At 45.4% G+C, this 17,136-nt stretch overlaps 1 protein-coding gene across 2 annotated transcripts in view; it reads left to right on the plus strand.

Annotated features, from left to right (window-relative positions):
- The window catches only part of LOC135899636 (uncharacterized), a 92,683-nt gene that overhangs the window by 11,414 nt on the left and 64,133 nt on the right, over positions 1–17,136 (plus strand). The window lies entirely within an intron of this gene.

The following is a 17,136-nucleotide window of genomic DNA, read 5'->3' on the forward strand; positions in this document are numbered from 1 at the left end:
GCAAGAAACGGGTGGCGATGGAAGAGTCTGCTGGTCGGTGTCCGGCATGGCAGAGGATAGTGTCCGAGAACAGAGTTCCAGGATGGTAGAATGGAACGTTACCCCGCACGGCTCCATCACTTATAAAGGAGATTTATTCAGGTTCATAGCGACCGCCGGTTCTTGGATGCACCGAGCAGTTCCCGAGCTCAAGCCTCTGCTGCGCGCTTGATGCTGCCGATGCTGCTGGCTCTGTGTGCACATTCGTTATCTTCCTTACAATATATATTATGCCATTAGGGTGACAGAATGGTTACAGAAGAAGATAAGGGCAGTAGAGGATGGCAGAAGACTAAATGGTGTGGCAAAATTAAAAAATTTGCGGTTGCTAGTTGGAATCAGTTGGCGCAAGACAGGGGTAATTGGAGGTCGCAGAGAGGGGCCTTCGTCCTGCAGTGGACATAGAATGGGCTGATGATTATATACCTTTTTACGAATGATGTTTATTTACAGGGTGAAACGAGGTCCGAGATGGAAACTACAGGCTAGGCCCAGCCGGTGCAGAGTAGCCCGAGATCAGGCGCGCACACTCTACTTCTTCTTCTGCCTCAGTCGCACAGTGCTGCAACATTTTCCCCGGGGGCAGACGAAGCTCGCTGAGCGAGTTAAAGGGACCTGTGATTGTACTGCTTGAGTCTGGCCACGTGAACAACTAAGCGCCACACGTGAACACCAATTACTTGCCGTCCCTTTGGCGACGGCATAGTTCACATGCCGTCATGCTTCAGTGCCGTCAGTGCTTCACTGCCGTTCAGTGCTTCACATGCCGTCATGCCGTCAGTTGTTCACGTGCTTCGCATCCTGGGCTTAACCTTAGCTAAGCCACAGCCATTTTTGCAAACAGGTGTCCACAACCAAACATAATCACCGGGAGTAAAGCTGACAGGGATATGCCGCGCATCATAGCGAATCTTGCTGTTGCCTTGTGAGGACAACGTCCTAAGATGCGCCAGCCGACGTGCTTCCTCAGCACAACACAGAGTTTGGGCGATGGAAGGACTGTTTTAGGCTTGTAGCGCAGCTCGGCAGAGCAAAAAAGGAATAAGGTAGGGGTAATCAAAGGGAACGGGAAACAGAGTGAGCGCTTTCCCGTTCCCTTTGATTACCCCTACCTTATTCCTTTTTTGCTCTGCCGAGCTGCGCTACAAGCCTAAAACAGTCATGACATACCAACTCGCCCAAACTGCTATGCGATGGAAGGATCTTCTTGGCATGATAAAGGTAGAATAGTGTCCAGAAACCTCTGGGGAGCGCGTGCGTACAGCAGAAAGAACGGCGCATATCCAGTAACTTCGTGCTCGGCACTATTGTACGCGTACGTTACAAAAGGTAAGACGGCGTCCCAATTCTTGTGGTCAGCAGCGACATACATTGATACCATGTTGGTAAGGGTTCGATTCGTCCGCTCCGTGAGGCCATTGGTTTGCAGGTGGTAAGGAGCGGAATGCCGATATGCAGAACCACAAAGCCGTAAAGGTTCTTCAACGACGTCGGCAGTGAATTGCCGTCCACGGTCACTGATGACAACCCGGGGAGCGCCGTGAAGGAGTGTGACGTGATGCAACAAAAATGAAGAGACATCTGCTGCAGTGGCGGATGGAAGTGCTGCCGTTTCCGTGTAGCGAGTAAGATAATCTATGCATACTATAATCCAGCAGTAGCCAGCTGACGTCTTAGGGAGTGGGTGAAGCAAGTCGATGCCGACTTTTTCAAAGGGTAGCGTCGGTGGCCTAACTGGTTGTAAATAGCCTGCTGGGGCCGTCGTCGTTTGCTTGTGGCGCTGGCAAACAGTACAGCTGGCAACATACTGTTTCGTTGTTTTCCAGAGCTTGGACCAGAAAAATCTGTCTAAGTCGGTGTAGTGTGTGTGCAAAGCCAAGGTGCCCGGACGTGATATTGTCATGCATGGAACGAAGGACAGCAGAGCGAAGATTTTCAGGCACAACTAGAAGCAATGGGGGTCTATCCGCCGAGTAATTTTTTTTGTACAGCAAACCATTACGAAAAGTAAACATTGTTGTTCCTGCTGGCTCACGTGCAGCTGCCCGTAGGGATTTCAAGGTAGGGTCGCAACATTGCTCGCTCTCGAAGGTACGCAGGTCTGGAAAGTCGGAAGAGATAGAAACTAGGTAGTCATCGAAGTCATCATCCTCAGCTTTAGTATGAGGCGAAGGGAGACGGGATAGGCAATCAGCGTCCATGTGACAGCGCCCGCTCTTGTAGTTAACGGAAAAGCTGTACTCTTGAAGGCGCAAAGCCCAGCGGGCCAACCGACCAGACTGGTCAAGCAGCCCAACCAGCCAACAGAATGAATGATGGTCAGTCACTGTCATGAATGCGCGGCCATGTAGGTACGGACGGAACTTCTGAATGGTGAATACGACTGCTAGGCACTCGAGTTCAGTAACGGTGTAGTTTGTCTCCGCTTTTGTAAGTGTCCGACTAGCATAGGCAATTACATGCTCACGGCCATCGCAGAATTGAACAAGCACAGCGCCAACACCCGCACCGCTGGCGTCAGTGTGCAGCTCAGTTGACGCCTCCGGATCAAAATGTCGCAGTACCGATCCAGAAGTCAACAAAAATTTCAGCTGTTGAAACACCGACTCGCAGTCAGCAGTCCACAAGCATGGGGTGTCTTTGTGAAGGAGATACGTGAGGGGAGAGGCAAGCTGTGCGAACTTCTTGATAAAGCGCCAGAAATATGAGCAAAGGCCCAAAAAGCTTTGCAGATGTTTCACCGTTTGTGGCTGTTGGAAGTCGCGAACCTCTGCTATGTTTTCAGGGTCTGGTCGTATGTCTTTGTCGACCAGAAAGCCTAGTACGAAGGCTTGACGCTCACCGAAATGACATTTCTTCGAGTTTAAAATAAGGCCAGCTTGCTGGATACAGTCAAGAATGATCGACAGGCGCTGATTGTGCTCGTGAAATGTCCAGCCGTAGATAATGACGTCGTCTAAATAGCACATGCAAATTTCCCATTTGAGTCCGCGGAGCACGGTATCCATAAATTGCTCGAATGTCACTGGGGCGTTGCATAAGCCATAGGGCATAACATTGAACTCAAAGAGACCGTCAGGTGTCACGAAGGCTGTCTTCTCCTTGTCTGAGGGGTGCATGGGGATTTGCCAATATCCTGACCGTAAATCAACAGAAGAGAAATACGACGCGGAGTGGAGGCAGTTGACGGCATCATCTATTCGTGGTAGGGGGTACACGTCTTTCTTTGTGACGGTGTTTAGGCGGCGATAGTCCACACAGAATCTCCATGAGTTCTCTTTTTTCTTCACTAGGATCACAGGAGCAGCTCAAGGGCTACATGATTCCTGGATCACTCCTTTCTGTAACATTTCCTCGACCTGCTTGGCGATGACTTTTCTTTCTGAGGGTAAAACGCGGTAGGGCTTCTGACAAATTGGCGTTGCGTGCCCTTTATGGATGGATGCGGTGTTGCATACGAGACGCCGGTGGCGTATGGGACGCTCGTTGGCCTTGTGGGGTCTAATGTGGGATTCTCGCACCGTACTCTTGGGACAAAGGAACGACAACACAGTAGTGCGAACAATCACAAGGGCATTTATTGCACCTTTCTTACATCAGTCTGCTAGCCGAGTTGCTATCCACAAAACATGCCGATGGGCGCGCGGCAAATCTAGAAATCCGACTCACCGCGTCCTCGCGAGCGAATATGTTCGCTCCAAGCTGGATCCCAACGCCTGGTCGTTCGCGTGTATAGTCACACGAATCGTGGCGCGTTCGAAGGCGGCCACGCGAGACGGTCTCGCCGAAGCATCGGTCGGCACGCGCGCGGGAGACGTTCCTCGCCGTGCCGCACGGCACGTCCGTCCCGCTGGCTGTCTGGAACCCAAGAGAAAGCAAGCGCCTTTCTCCCGGCGCCCAAGTAACCTCGCCTGTCGGCGGCGTTAGTAGCGCAACACTCGCGCCATCTCTCGCACTGCGCTTCAACCACTTAGACCGCGCGGGCGTCATGCAGGCCACGCGGCGAAGTGGGGGTACAGGAGACGCGCTATGCGGGAAAAACATCAGGGGAGGCGCGAGGGTCGCGCATCCCCACAGCCTTGAACAAAATCAAACACTGTGGCGTAGCGAGCGAGCACAGCTTCCAGCAGACACTGCTCACTAGAAGACAGCGACTTGTCAATCATGCGCTTAAAGTCAGCAGAATTATCATGGTTGAAATTAGGGTTGAATTTCTTTTCGGCAGTTGACATTTCGACCGTTCCGACGCTGACAATGGCTTGTTCATCAAAACTTGCCAGTTTAAGTCCTAGCGGCAATGTTATGGATTGGGTTGAAACGTTCACTGTCCACAAACGAGTACAACCATCAGTGGTGACAACGAGGGAGCGAGGGACTATCGCATGTTTCTTGAGCGCATTGTTATAGTCGGGCTCGGCCAAACCACAAGAACCTGTACGAGGGCGAGAAGTATTCACAGGTACAAACATTGCAGTCTGAGGGGGCAAACACACATCTTGTGACATGGAGAGAACGTCGGCGTCATCACCGGTGCTATCTTTCATTGAAGTTCGTGCGTCGCGGCGAAAAGAAATCGCGTCAGTTCCACAATCCAAAGTTGCCCCCCACTCACGCAAGAAATCTATTCCTAAAATAATGTCATGTGTTGTACGTTCAAGCACAGTAAATTCACGTCGAAATGTCTAGTCCCCTATCGTAACTGAAACAGAACAGACCCCAAGTGGGCGTAACATTTCCCCACCAACTGCACGAAAGGTAGTGTTCCGATCCCAAGAAAACATAACTTTTTGTCCAAGACGATTTTTGAAGGACAGGCTCATAAAAGAAACTGCCGCCCCGGTGTCAACTAAAGCAAAAGCTCTCACATTGTCAACTAAAACGCACACTTTGTTTTTAAACAATTTTACACAAGGGGTTCTTCATGAAGATGAACATATTGCGGCCTCACCCCCGTCGGTCGCACCAGCTAGTTTCCCAGAGGCGGCGGTGATAACGAGCAACGACGAGGTGATGGAGAGCGTCGTTGTCGTGTCAGTGGTGGTGTCGGGCTGCGATCGGAAACGGGGGAGTCACTGCGGTTCGCGCGTCCCTGCTGCAGCCGCTGGAAGGAACTGGGATACGGCCAGGGCTCGTCAGCGGGCATGCGGGATGTGTAGGAAATAAACCGTGGAGCACGCTGCTGGCGGCGGTGGCAATACCTAGCAATGTGTCCAGGCACACCGCAGTTGTAGCAAATGCGGGAGTCGCGGCTTGTAGCGGGTGACACCGGTGACATGGGTGTTATGGGTGGAAACATACTATCAGGCTGGTTGTAGGAGGGAAGAGCCCGCGAAACAAATCGTTGTGATGCATCTTGTCGGCATCCCAGACTTGTCGGTTGCGGTGGCAAGTTGCTGCTCTCTGTACGATCAGCATGGGTCCTGTGAGGTTCTCGGTAACTCTGAGGTGCCCAGATGGCCGGTGGCACACGAGAGCGATGATTAAATGCACACTGATGGCACACATGAGCGTTGTCAACAACATTAAGGCGTTCAAGCTCTTCTTTAACCACTTGCCAAATCACCGTGGAGATGTCGTGGTGGGTTGGGACGGACACACCTGCAATAGTAGTAATGTTGTCCAAGCGTCCAAACTTTGGCCCAATCCTTCTCATTTTCAGCGCTTCAAACGCCCGGCAGTGTTTCCTCAGATCAGACGGAGTACCAAGATTTACCTTCGTTATAAGAAAATTATAAACACCTTCAGCGATTTCTTGAAGCAGATGTCCTACTTTGTCTTCGTCTGTCATGGTAGCGCTGACGATTCCGCATAATTTCAGAACAGCCTCTATGTACGTTGTACACGTTTCGCTAGGTAATTGAGCTCGTCGGGAAAGCGTCTGCGCAGCCTTCTTTTTCTTAGAGATCGGGTCCCCGAAGGACTTGGTGAAGTCTTCTACAAAATTGTCCCAGCTTGTCAGAACGCTCTCGTGGTTTTCAAACCAGAGGAGCGCGGTTCCAGCGAGAAAAAAGAAATGTTATCGAGCTGCTTTGTAGTGCTCCAGTGGTTGTGGCAACTCACTCTGTTGTAGTGTTTAAGCCAGTCGTTGACGTCTTCGTTCGCCTTCCCCGAAAAGGTGTGTGGCTCTCGCAGCGGTGTCCAGTAGCCAGCCTGACCTGCGTGATTGCTGTATGGTCCGCCACAGGTGGGGTCTTCACTGCCTTCTCCGGAATCAGCCATGTCCGCTGCTTGTGGTCGTAAACCGGCCAAGCGCCTACTCCGTCGGACAGTTGGTAGAGCTGGGTCGTCCAGGATCATCCAAAATTTACCCAGCACCTCCACCAGAGATGTTACGAATGATGTTTATTTACAGGGTGAAACGAGGTCCAAGATGGAAGCTACAGGCTAGGCCCAGCCGGCGCAGAGTAGCCCAAAATCACGCGCACACACTCTACTTCTTCTTTCTCTGCCTCAGTCGCGCAGTGCTGCGACAATATATATATATAGATACACACATACACACACAGCACGAAGGGTTTCGCGGCAGAGCCGAAGGTATAACATTCAAAAAAGAGAAGAGTAATGTTAAGGCAAATGTTTTTACTGATGTTTCGGCCGGAGGACTGGCCTTTTCGGAGTCTATATATATATGTAATATGGCATTCAGAAAGATGGTCGGGGAAAGTTCAGCCACAGCTCCTACGTTCCAATTACCTTTGTTCACACCTGGCCCTCTGCCGACACAATGGGACTTCTGGAAGTTTGTTTTTATTTACATACCCAGAGGCCGCCACTAAAAAAGTGTTGCTGCTGAAGCGGTTCAAAGTTCTGCTCCTGAGTGCCCTTAGCATCGAGGGCCAGCTACCGTGCTTCACCCGTGAGCAGATGGCCAGTAGATCAGCACAATGCTGTTTCAAGATGTTTTAAATACAAGGCAGGACTGATAAACTTCTAAAAGCATTTTTCAACTACACTGAAGGCAATTGTCGCACGCTCAAAGTTGCGACAACTGAGGCTGGAATCCATGCCAGAATCTCTGGCAAATATTTGGCAGCTAGTGTTCATCTATCTGCCTTGCCAGTTTGAAATACATGACAATGAAATTCGTGACGAACAACCAACCACAGTTGAGACCTGGGAAGGGGATTGCAGAGTCGGAAGCCGTGGTAGCACAAGCTTACCTTTACAAAATAGCAGTTATCATGATACCCGCATGCCAGAAGTATCTATAAGTGGCAAAGGTGGCTTTTGTTTCAGCTGTGGCTTGCAAAGTCACCGTGCAAACTTCAGAATTCAGAAACTGCTCAGCCAGGGGAAAGAAATTTGCCATCATTGTCGAGGTTATTTCACAGCTGTTTGCCGACACAGTGGGACAATTTTGTCGCACAACATCGACCGTGCTGTCTACAGGCCAGCTTCAAGCACCGATACAGTAGAAACAGAAGCAAACCAAAACAGCATGGTCCTAGCCATCAGTGAAAAGCCAACCATCTGTAGTTTGGATCACCATTTTTATCGGAGCTGTCCATGAGGCTTCTAGTTTGTGCTAGCATGTTACACATCAACTTGAAAAGGAATGCCAAGAAATTTCTACTGCATGTGTTGAAGTGGTTTTTCCACTGGGTAGTGAGTCACAAAAGTGAAAAGTAACTACAACAAGGTATTTATTTAAAATGTTGTAGCTTATTTCATGCACAAGTGTGAAGTTGGGTATGCTGCTCTTTATGTACAATAATAAACGATTCAATTAACTCAAAAGCAGGCTACAGGATAACAATATGACTTGTTCAACTCACTACTCAACTTCATTCTTATTTGCAAAAACTTCCAGCGGCCACACGCCGTATGTCACTCTTGCTCCTCAGCTCCTTGTGTTCCCATGAATACTTTGTTTAGCGCAAAACAACAGACACAAGAAAGGCGACCAGGACAAGGCGCTACTCTCAACTGACATCATTTTATTGTGTAACTCCTTTGTAGACAGCTGAAACTAGAGGAACATGTGCAGTGAGCACCATGTGGTGGAGCCACCAACATCCGATCACAAGAGCGCACTCGTGACAGAATCCAAAAAAACCACATTCAGTGCTGTACAAGGTTAAGGAAGGCACATTAATGCACTGTGACCCCAGTGACTGAATGAGTGATGCTATAAAATGTCAGTTGAGAGTAGCGCCTTGCCTAGGGGGGGGGGGTGTCACCTTTCTTGTGTCTGTTGTTTTGCGCTAAACAAAGTATTCATGGATTCGCACCAACTAGCCCGCCAACGCATTGTGCTGAACTATCCCTGTGTTCCTCCAATCATTAAAAATAAAAAATTCTCAGCACCATGTGGCAACAGCTAAATGAAGATAGAACAGTGGAAACAATGAAATATTGTTGAAATATGTTGATGAAATATGTTGATGAAAACTGCTTGCTTTGCGAGAGCAGGATAACATTGTGCAGTCACTTCAGAGTGGATGTCCCTGCTGATAGTTCTTAAGAACAGAAGTCCCTGCTTATATGTGGCTATTTATTAAACTAACAAAGCCATCATCATAGATTGTTTCCCACTGCCACCTACTGATGATCGCTTGCATTGCTTGGGCAGTGCAGTATGCTTTATAAAGCTGGATTCGATGTCAGCATGTCAACTGGAGCTTGGTCACTGTAGCTGGGTCTTGATGACATTCATTACCCATGAACACTTGTTTTGTTTCAAACATGTTTGCTTTGTGTCGGTGTGAGGAGATATGTGAACCCTTCTAAAAAACATCGTAAAGATGAGGATGAAAGGATTAACCAAGAACGTACAGAAAATTTCAATTCCTTTTTTTCCTCCATGCTCACCAATGATGATGGCACACTTCCGTACTTTCATGACGCCTCTGACTGCCCTTCAGCATCTGACCTTCTCATCAACGAGGAAGGAGTCCTGAACCTTCTTCTGTGCATTAACATTAAGAAATCCCGCAGACGCAACAGCATTGAGAGGGAGTTCCTATATAGGTATGCGCCATGGGTTGCTAACTATCTTACCGTAGTCTTTCAATCTTCGCTCACCCAGGGAACATTTCCTACAGCCTGGAAGCAAGCTAAAATAATTCCTGTTCACAAAAGTGGGAGCACATCTGAGGTAGGAAACTACTGGCCTATTTCTCTTACGAGTACCTGCTCCAAACTGCTCGAGCATATAGTTTGTAAACATCTGTCAAATTACCTGGAAGCTTACAATTTATTATCACCAGCACAACATGGTGTTTGCAAAAGGTTGTCTACAATAACGTAACTTGTTAAAACCGTTCACAATATTTCACAAACATTAAATTGCCGAGGACAGGTCAACCTAATTTTTTAAAACTTTGCCAAAGCGTTCGATAAAGTATCACGTCCTAGACTTTTTTTTTAAAACACGAATGAAATATTTAGAAATCCGAATATTACTAAGTGGCTTACTACCTACCTTCAGTCTCGTGAGCAGTATGTCGAAATAAATAAAATTAGATCCATGCCCAAACCAGTTTTATCTGGAGTACCCCAAGGCAGTGTCCTGGGTACTCCTTTATTTCTTATATTTATTAATGATTTGCCTTCTGAGATAACTGTTCCACTAAAGTTGTTTGCAGACGACTGTGTTATTTACAAAAGGATCGAATCTTTAAGTGACCAGTTAGAACTTAACAACAATTTACAAAGAATATTAAAATGGTGTAATGAATGGCAAATGTCACTGAACCCAGTAAAATCAGTTTGCATGACCATAACAAGAAAGAACGTGATATTGCGGTACAAATACAGCATCGGTCCACACGAACTAAAAAGAGTAACAGAATATAAATATCGAGGACTAATATTTACTCAAGATTTGAGGTGGAATACACATATCAATCAGGTGTGTAGCAGGGCAAATAAAGTCTTATGGGGTCTCAGGCGAAGACTGTACAGCGCAACTCCTGAAGTGAAAAGCTTGGCATATAATGTATTAGTAAGGCCATTTATTGATGCGCTAACATTGTATGGGACCCACACACTGTAACCAACTGTCATAAATTGGACAGAGTTCAGCGACTCGCCTCCAGATTCATATTTAATAAGTATCAGCGTGTGCACTCTCCTACCGAACTGTGCAGACGTGCAAACCTCTCCGCTTTAGAACTAAGGACTAAGTTTGACCGACTGAAATTTTTATACCTAATTATTCATAACCAGGTTAAACTTAATTTCACTGATTTTTGTATAATTTCACCAGATCAACGCTCCACACACAAGCACAGTTTATACATACACCCGCCAGTTACACGAATGATATATTCAAGTATAGTTTCTTTCCGAGGGCTATCAAAGAATGGAATGAATTACCCAATCCACTTGTCACATGTTCCTCTGTCAGTGCTTTTACTGCTGGTTTGGAGAATCTTATTTTTTCAGATATGAATGCATCATAGCATCTGTTTCTGATGCGCATACTGCGAGTGTTTGGTCTTTGATCACTGCATGTTCCTTTTTAAAGATACTGCTATTGTATTGTTTTTTGTTCTACATGTACCAATATTTTGTATCTTTTTTGTTGTGTTTCTATCCACTCCTGTAATGGTCCATCCTTGGACTGTCAGTATAAACAAACAAGCTAATGAACAAACAGTGCCCTCAGCATTTTAGAAGCTAATGTGTGGTGTTGTAAATGGTTATAGGGTATAGGCATGTTCGACTACCTAGATGTTTTGGTATAAAGTTGCCCACGTGAAGGGAATGACAGGAATCTGCAAAATGTCCTGCCTCACATCAGTGCTACAGGGATGACTTTGAACAATAAGGGCCTCAGCAGTAGATTAACTCAACTCTCTTGATTTCTTCATATCAACGCCGAAAAATTGGCTCCTGTGGAAAATAAAGTCTAGAGAGCTTCTCCTGTAGACAAAAAGAAACAGCAGTCATTCTTGAAGCTGTCCAGATATTATGCAATGTTTATTTCACATTATGCAGATCCTTGTTGAATGTTTAAGGAAATTACTTGGGAAAGGAGAACCATTTGTTTCGACTATTTGTTACGTTCGAACCATATTTTAAGTTTAGGAAGAAACAGGCGCAGCTGTCAGAAACTTCTTTAAAGTTTTTATTCCTATGTCCTCTTTTGGCAAAAGAGAAAACATTCCTTATTTGCAGAAGCTAGAGGTGTGTTTAGGTTCTTGTCTAGCACTTGTCCTTGGTAATCTATGCCAAGCTAAGCTGGACGGAGACACGTCTGGACACCTTGGCAGATCGAAAGTTTAAAAAGACTCTAGAAATGCTCACAAGGTTTTCACTAATTATTAAGTGCACATGTGATTGTTTTGACTAAAATTGTGCTGTTTTTGTTGTTGTACATCAGTGGCTTAGAACACCTGAATTTATTAAATAACAATTAAAAAGAGGGGGGGGGGAGGGGCATAGTCATCAGACTCTTTTAAGCCAAATTTGCGTTCAGTGATGCCCAGACAGCCTGGTGCCGTAACCATAGGGTAAAACAAGCTGCTGCTTTCATTTAATTCCTCTTATTCTAAACTAGTAAAAGAGGAGTTGCAATAATATGCTGCATTAATGTGCTTAAAAGATCATGCCTACACTGAACCCACTACTTTAGCTGTGGGTTCAGCCAACAGACCATGCACCTAAATGATGCTGTTTACCATGGCCAAGTCTTGGCATCTGTCACAGAAAGACTTCTAGGGCAAGTGCAACAAACAAGGAGCACAAACTCTACATGGGATTGTGCCCATTGTCAACAGAAAAAAATATTGCCATTTTCTACATTCACCAGTTGTCGCACAACCCAAAGAAAATTTGTGTCATAGTAACATTCAGGTCATCTTTCCTGCACCTAATAAGTGAGCCTGCTTTTGCTGTAGGACAAGACTGAAAAAAAAAACACCACTCTAACCTGTTAGACGGCGCATAAAAATAAGTTTGGTGACTGCAGAACTTTTGTGACATACTGCATTGTGTTAACTTGTGCCAAATGTTTCCTATTGGTCGAACGGACAGAGCTATAAATGACAGGTTACAAGAAAGCAGCAACAAAGTAAATAAAGGTACATCAAATAGTTTTTTTTTCTTGTTATTCACAGCAAGGAACACAAATGCTGCCCTGTGTTTAATGGTACTCTCATTATGGGCACAAAGAAGCATATCTATTCTATTTGATAATTGAGGCTGATCAGATTGTGACCTTTGGTGTAGCCTGTATTGACAAACCATCTGTAGCTCTGTCAAACAAGGTTTGTAGAATTTCTGCACATGCCCTGAGCTGGCCTCTTGATAGCCATGGATTGTACTATCATTTTAATGCATGTTTTTATAGGCTTGTCGTGCTTTTGACCTGTGGGGTAAGTGTGACTGGCTTTTTAAAAATAAACAGCTGTTGGAAGTGTGTCTGTTTTTCTGTCTTCTTGCATCCGTGTTCCTGCTTGAGCTACTTTAGTACCTGACCATTTGTTTGGAATTTATTACACAGCCCAATGAAGCTCTAGCCTCATATCCAGCTGTGAAGATGCTCTAACCTAACCTTTTCTCGTTGTAATTCCTAATGCCTCAAGCAAGGGCCTCGGTGCTGTTCTGTAGCAGTGTTGCAGTTGCCAATTATAAACTGTTGCATTTGCATCATGCACTATGCTGCCACTCGGCTATGGAAGGAGAAGCTCTGGCATGCCACCTTGCATACGAACAGTGCTGCACCAACCTTTGGAAAGAAAGCATGTGCCGAGAACTAACTGTCAGATTTTGATTTCACTGCTCTCATCAGCAGGCCATTTCCCACGAAGCGTGCCTCATTGGCATGCTCACCTCTTTTATTTTTACTTTGAGATTCAGCAGTATTGCAGAGGTGTGAATATTACTGATGCCGTGTTCCAACTGTCCACACCATCACAAGGTTCTCAAGAAATTGAAGAAATTGTTCTCAGACAGCACCCTGTGTTGTGACTAAGAATGAGCTTCAAGAGGTATCAGTGTAGAAATTCGGCTTGTCATATAACATTTTACAGTTTTTTCTCTTAGTGCAAAAAGCACAAGGACGTAGAAGAAGAAGAGGGCACTATTGTAGGTAGTTGCACATGTAACACTACAAAACTGGGATGCATGTTTGGCTTCTTACTTCTATTCCAGGTTCATAAACTTGTGTCAACAGTGCACTGCTAAGAGGAAGCAGAACTGAGGCATTAAGGAACAAAATCATACAGTTAACCACAAAATTTTACGGAACACGAAATCTGATAAGCTGAATATCTGCACTGCCTCACAATGCAGACGAGTATACACGTGTACAGCCTGTACCAGTATATGTGAACATCATTTCGATATTTGGCTTTGCTGACTACTGTTACAGGCTGCTTGGAAATTTTCCTAGATCCCATGGTCTGTAAACTTTCGTGGTTGACTGTACAGCTAGCATGTGAACCTTTCAAGGTACAGCTCGAAATAATAAGCGCCCGCATGAATGTTACTAGTGGATGCTGTATGTCAAGAGGCTGACAAGTAGGCTAAGCGTACATTTGCACCATTGCAGCCAGATGCACTGCCTGCTTATAAAAAAGAAGTGACAAACAATATGATAGGCCCTCTTCATAATGCTCGTTCATATGGTTAGGTATGCAGTAATGTTTGTCAACTGCTACTCTAAATAGCTTGAGCAGTGCTTTGGGTCACCTGCAACCACTGGAAGAATTGCCTTCTAATGAAGTCTCCTGGGTTAGCGATACAGTGTCCGACATTTAACAATTTTGCGCATTTGTTTGGCTGAGAAACGTATCTCCTGTAGGTTATACTTCGTGATTTTTGCACGCAGAAGCCACGGTTGAACTTGGCCACACAGGGAGGGGGGGGGGGGGAAGTGAGTGAAATTGAATGGAAGCAACAGCTTTTACATTATCATAGTCATAATTTGATTGTGTGCCATCATTTTAGCTGAACAAGTTAAATGATTTGAGTACGCCAGGTGGTGCCACACATGGCTTCCAATATCTCCAGCATCGTGTAGTACTTCCACCAACCATCTTGTACATTAGGCTTAATGCGACTTTCCTTTTTTTATTCATTAAGGGGGCACTGAAATCGAAGCACCTAGCACCTTATACGCTAATGTACTACTCACTGTTCTTCTTGAGTTACCTGGCTTGGTGTCCATCGATTTTGCTCTGACGATGATGTCACTGTTGCAGAGCCAAATCGCAGGAGCTCGCTTGAGGTTTCACTGGAAGTCAAACTCGCCTGGCTGTTTTCGTCTGCTCACTCATAAAACTCCGTGGTGCATGGCCTTACTAGCAGATGCAGTCACAAAGCAAGGCTTCTCGTACTGAACTGCATGTTATTGCCTCAATGCATGATACCATCCACCACAACAATTCACGGGATTTGTAAAAAATGCTAAACTCTCATGAATTCTCCATACATAGCCTCTAATTCAGAGTTTGAGCCTGCATTAGCTTTTGCAACCAACACTGTCATTTAATAATGACAAGCACTAGACCTTAGCAGAGCAGAAATTGTGCAAACCACACCCCAAAAAGCTTTTGTGGCAAACATTACGTGGGCATAGAAGCATAACACTCTCTTTGCACTAGTCAAGCTTTGCAGGCCATAAGTGACTACGATACGCGACATGTGCCGGACACATTTATGTAACCATTTGGAATATGGCCTAGACACTACAAGCTCATCATATATACAAGATGTTTTTATAAGTGGAGAGGGACCTGTACGAACACAGCATACCCTACCACATCGCTGCTGAAGGCAGAAGTACAGCTAAGTTGTGCATAGTCTCAAGTCTATAGAACTCATGAGAACTGCCTACACAAGCCTTAATCATAAGTGTCATATTTGTACCCTGCACTGTAATTTATAAGCAAGCCCTGTGCCTTCTCTAGTATCTGCACAAACACTCTTGGGGGACCAGTGGTCGTTTCTCAATGCAAACAAAGTCGAGTGTGTCATTTTTCATAATGTGGCATTAAGGTGAAAACATTAGTTTTCCTGTAATGCAAGATATAGTGTGGTCATGGGACATGTATCATGATGTACTAGATAAATTATTTCGAAAAACAACATAAAGATGCCCGTGTTACTGATGTAACATTTAATAGTGCTAAAATTTATGGCCACTGACTGATGTAACAGTGTTCAAGGCCTTGGCAGCACATGAGACAAGATCGAAAAACACTTTGTGTTTGCCAGTGCCCGATGAAAGAATTAGCTTGGTGTTTATTATGTGTTTTACTCAGACCAGTGTTTGCACCCGGCTGATCAGCAGAGATGCCAGTGTGTGTGTGTGTGTGTGTGTGTGTGTGTGTGCGTGCGCTCGTGCGTGTGTGCGTGTGTGTGTGTGTGTGTGTGTGTACACACACACCATGCCAATGCCAGCAGTGGAAGCCACAACACTGCCCAGACTCCAGCTGATTGGGCAGTGTATGACAGTAGCAGCCAAATGGACTGCGCATTGCTCGTGAGACATGCACATGTCAGATGTGAGAACTCAACTCGGTCGTTTTCGCTGCCTCAGCGCTTCAAATACCAAAAGAGTCGACTGTATGCAACACTCACCTAGAGCTGCTCATTTCACTTAACATAGCGCAAAGTGGTCATATTAAAATGAGTGGCTAAAAAAAATAGGATTCTTCATCCTAAGAATGCTTTAAGCATGAGGCAGGGGCACACATTGCCTCCACATGCATCTATAACAGCTCTTCTCTCCTCTTCAAGGGTGCAAGCGAGACACTGCATCTCTTCAAGCATTGCAGAGGCGACTGCTGAAAATCTTTTGCACTTAACCCAATTTTCGCATGAGGCAGAGGATGCAAAGAACATTTTCTGATACACCTCTTGAACTCTTTTTAGGGTGCTATTCCAAATATAAAATACTTACCACAACACTGAAAGGCAGAACTACAAGGTATGTTGACCTTGTACACACAGCATTGTTCTTTCAGTGCAAATATGTGGCAACTCACAAAAGCCATATTAGTGATGTGCACAAGTGTTCAAGGCAGACTAAAGGCAAATGCTAAGTTGATGTGGACTGTTTAAATACCATTCCAGAAACCTCTCAATGTTTGTTTTGGGACAAGAAAAGACTTATTTTATGAGAAAGTTGCATTTGGTGAGACTGAATACCAGTTTTGATATTGAAATCTCCCACCATCCAACTGGGCAATTGGTGACGTTGCGTACACCCTTTACTGCTGTCGGTGCGTAAAATGGCGCCCGACAGACTGAGCCAAGACGGAGCGACAGAGCGGTGGATTCGCCGCAGCAGCTGCTTTTTGGTCAAGTGGCATAGACCGTTCGGGCAACCCACGACATCACATGAAAGTTGTTCTCTGCTACTTGCAGTTTGTGCAAGTGCAGCGCTACACAACCAGCACAGCACTATGTGGCGACGAAACTACTAAAACGCGAAAGTGTGCGCGGTGCAGAGTCAAGTGAACATAAAACCTTTCTGCCACCTGCATCATTGTCAAGGGTAATTTCAATTAGTTCTTTTTTCTAAAAGTGAAATAGAACTGGACAAGCAGCATTTTATTTCGTTTTATAACACAATACAACACTTTTTGGGGAACTGTCAGACATTGGGACATCATTGGCCTTGGTGAGATTAGAAGAACTGGTGAGGCTTATACATTGCTGAATAACGAACATGTCCTCTGCTATAGAGGTCTCCTAGATAAGCATGAGGCAGGATTCCTAATCCATAAGGGCATAGTGGGCAGCATTGACAAATTCTACAGCATTAATGAGAGGATAGCTCTAGTCGTAATCTAACTTAATAAGAGGTATAGATTAAAGGTAGTAAAAGCTTATGCTCCAACGTCCAGTCACAATGATGAGGAAATAGATCAGTTTTATAAAGATGTTGAACTAGTGATCAGAAAAGTGCAAACTCGGTATACTGTAGTAATTGGTGACTTCAATGCAAAAGGGAGGGAAAAACAGGCTGGTGAACAAGCAATTGGCAGCTAAGACGATTCTAGGAATGCTATAGGAGAGATGCTGGTAGAATTCGCAGAAAGGAATAAGCTTGGAATAATGAACACCTTTTTCACGAAGCGTAGCAACAGAAAGTGGACCTAGAAAAGCCCTAATGGTGAAACAAGAAATGAAATTGAC

This window comes from Dermacentor albipictus, unplaced genomic scaffold (genome assembly GCF_038994185.2).
Source record: "Dermacentor albipictus isolate Rhodes 1998 colony unplaced genomic scaffold, USDA_Dalb.pri_finalv2 scaffold_16, whole genome shotgun sequence".
Classification (NCBI taxonomy): Eukaryota; Metazoa; Arthropoda; class Arachnida; order Ixodida; family Ixodidae; genus Dermacentor; species Dermacentor albipictus.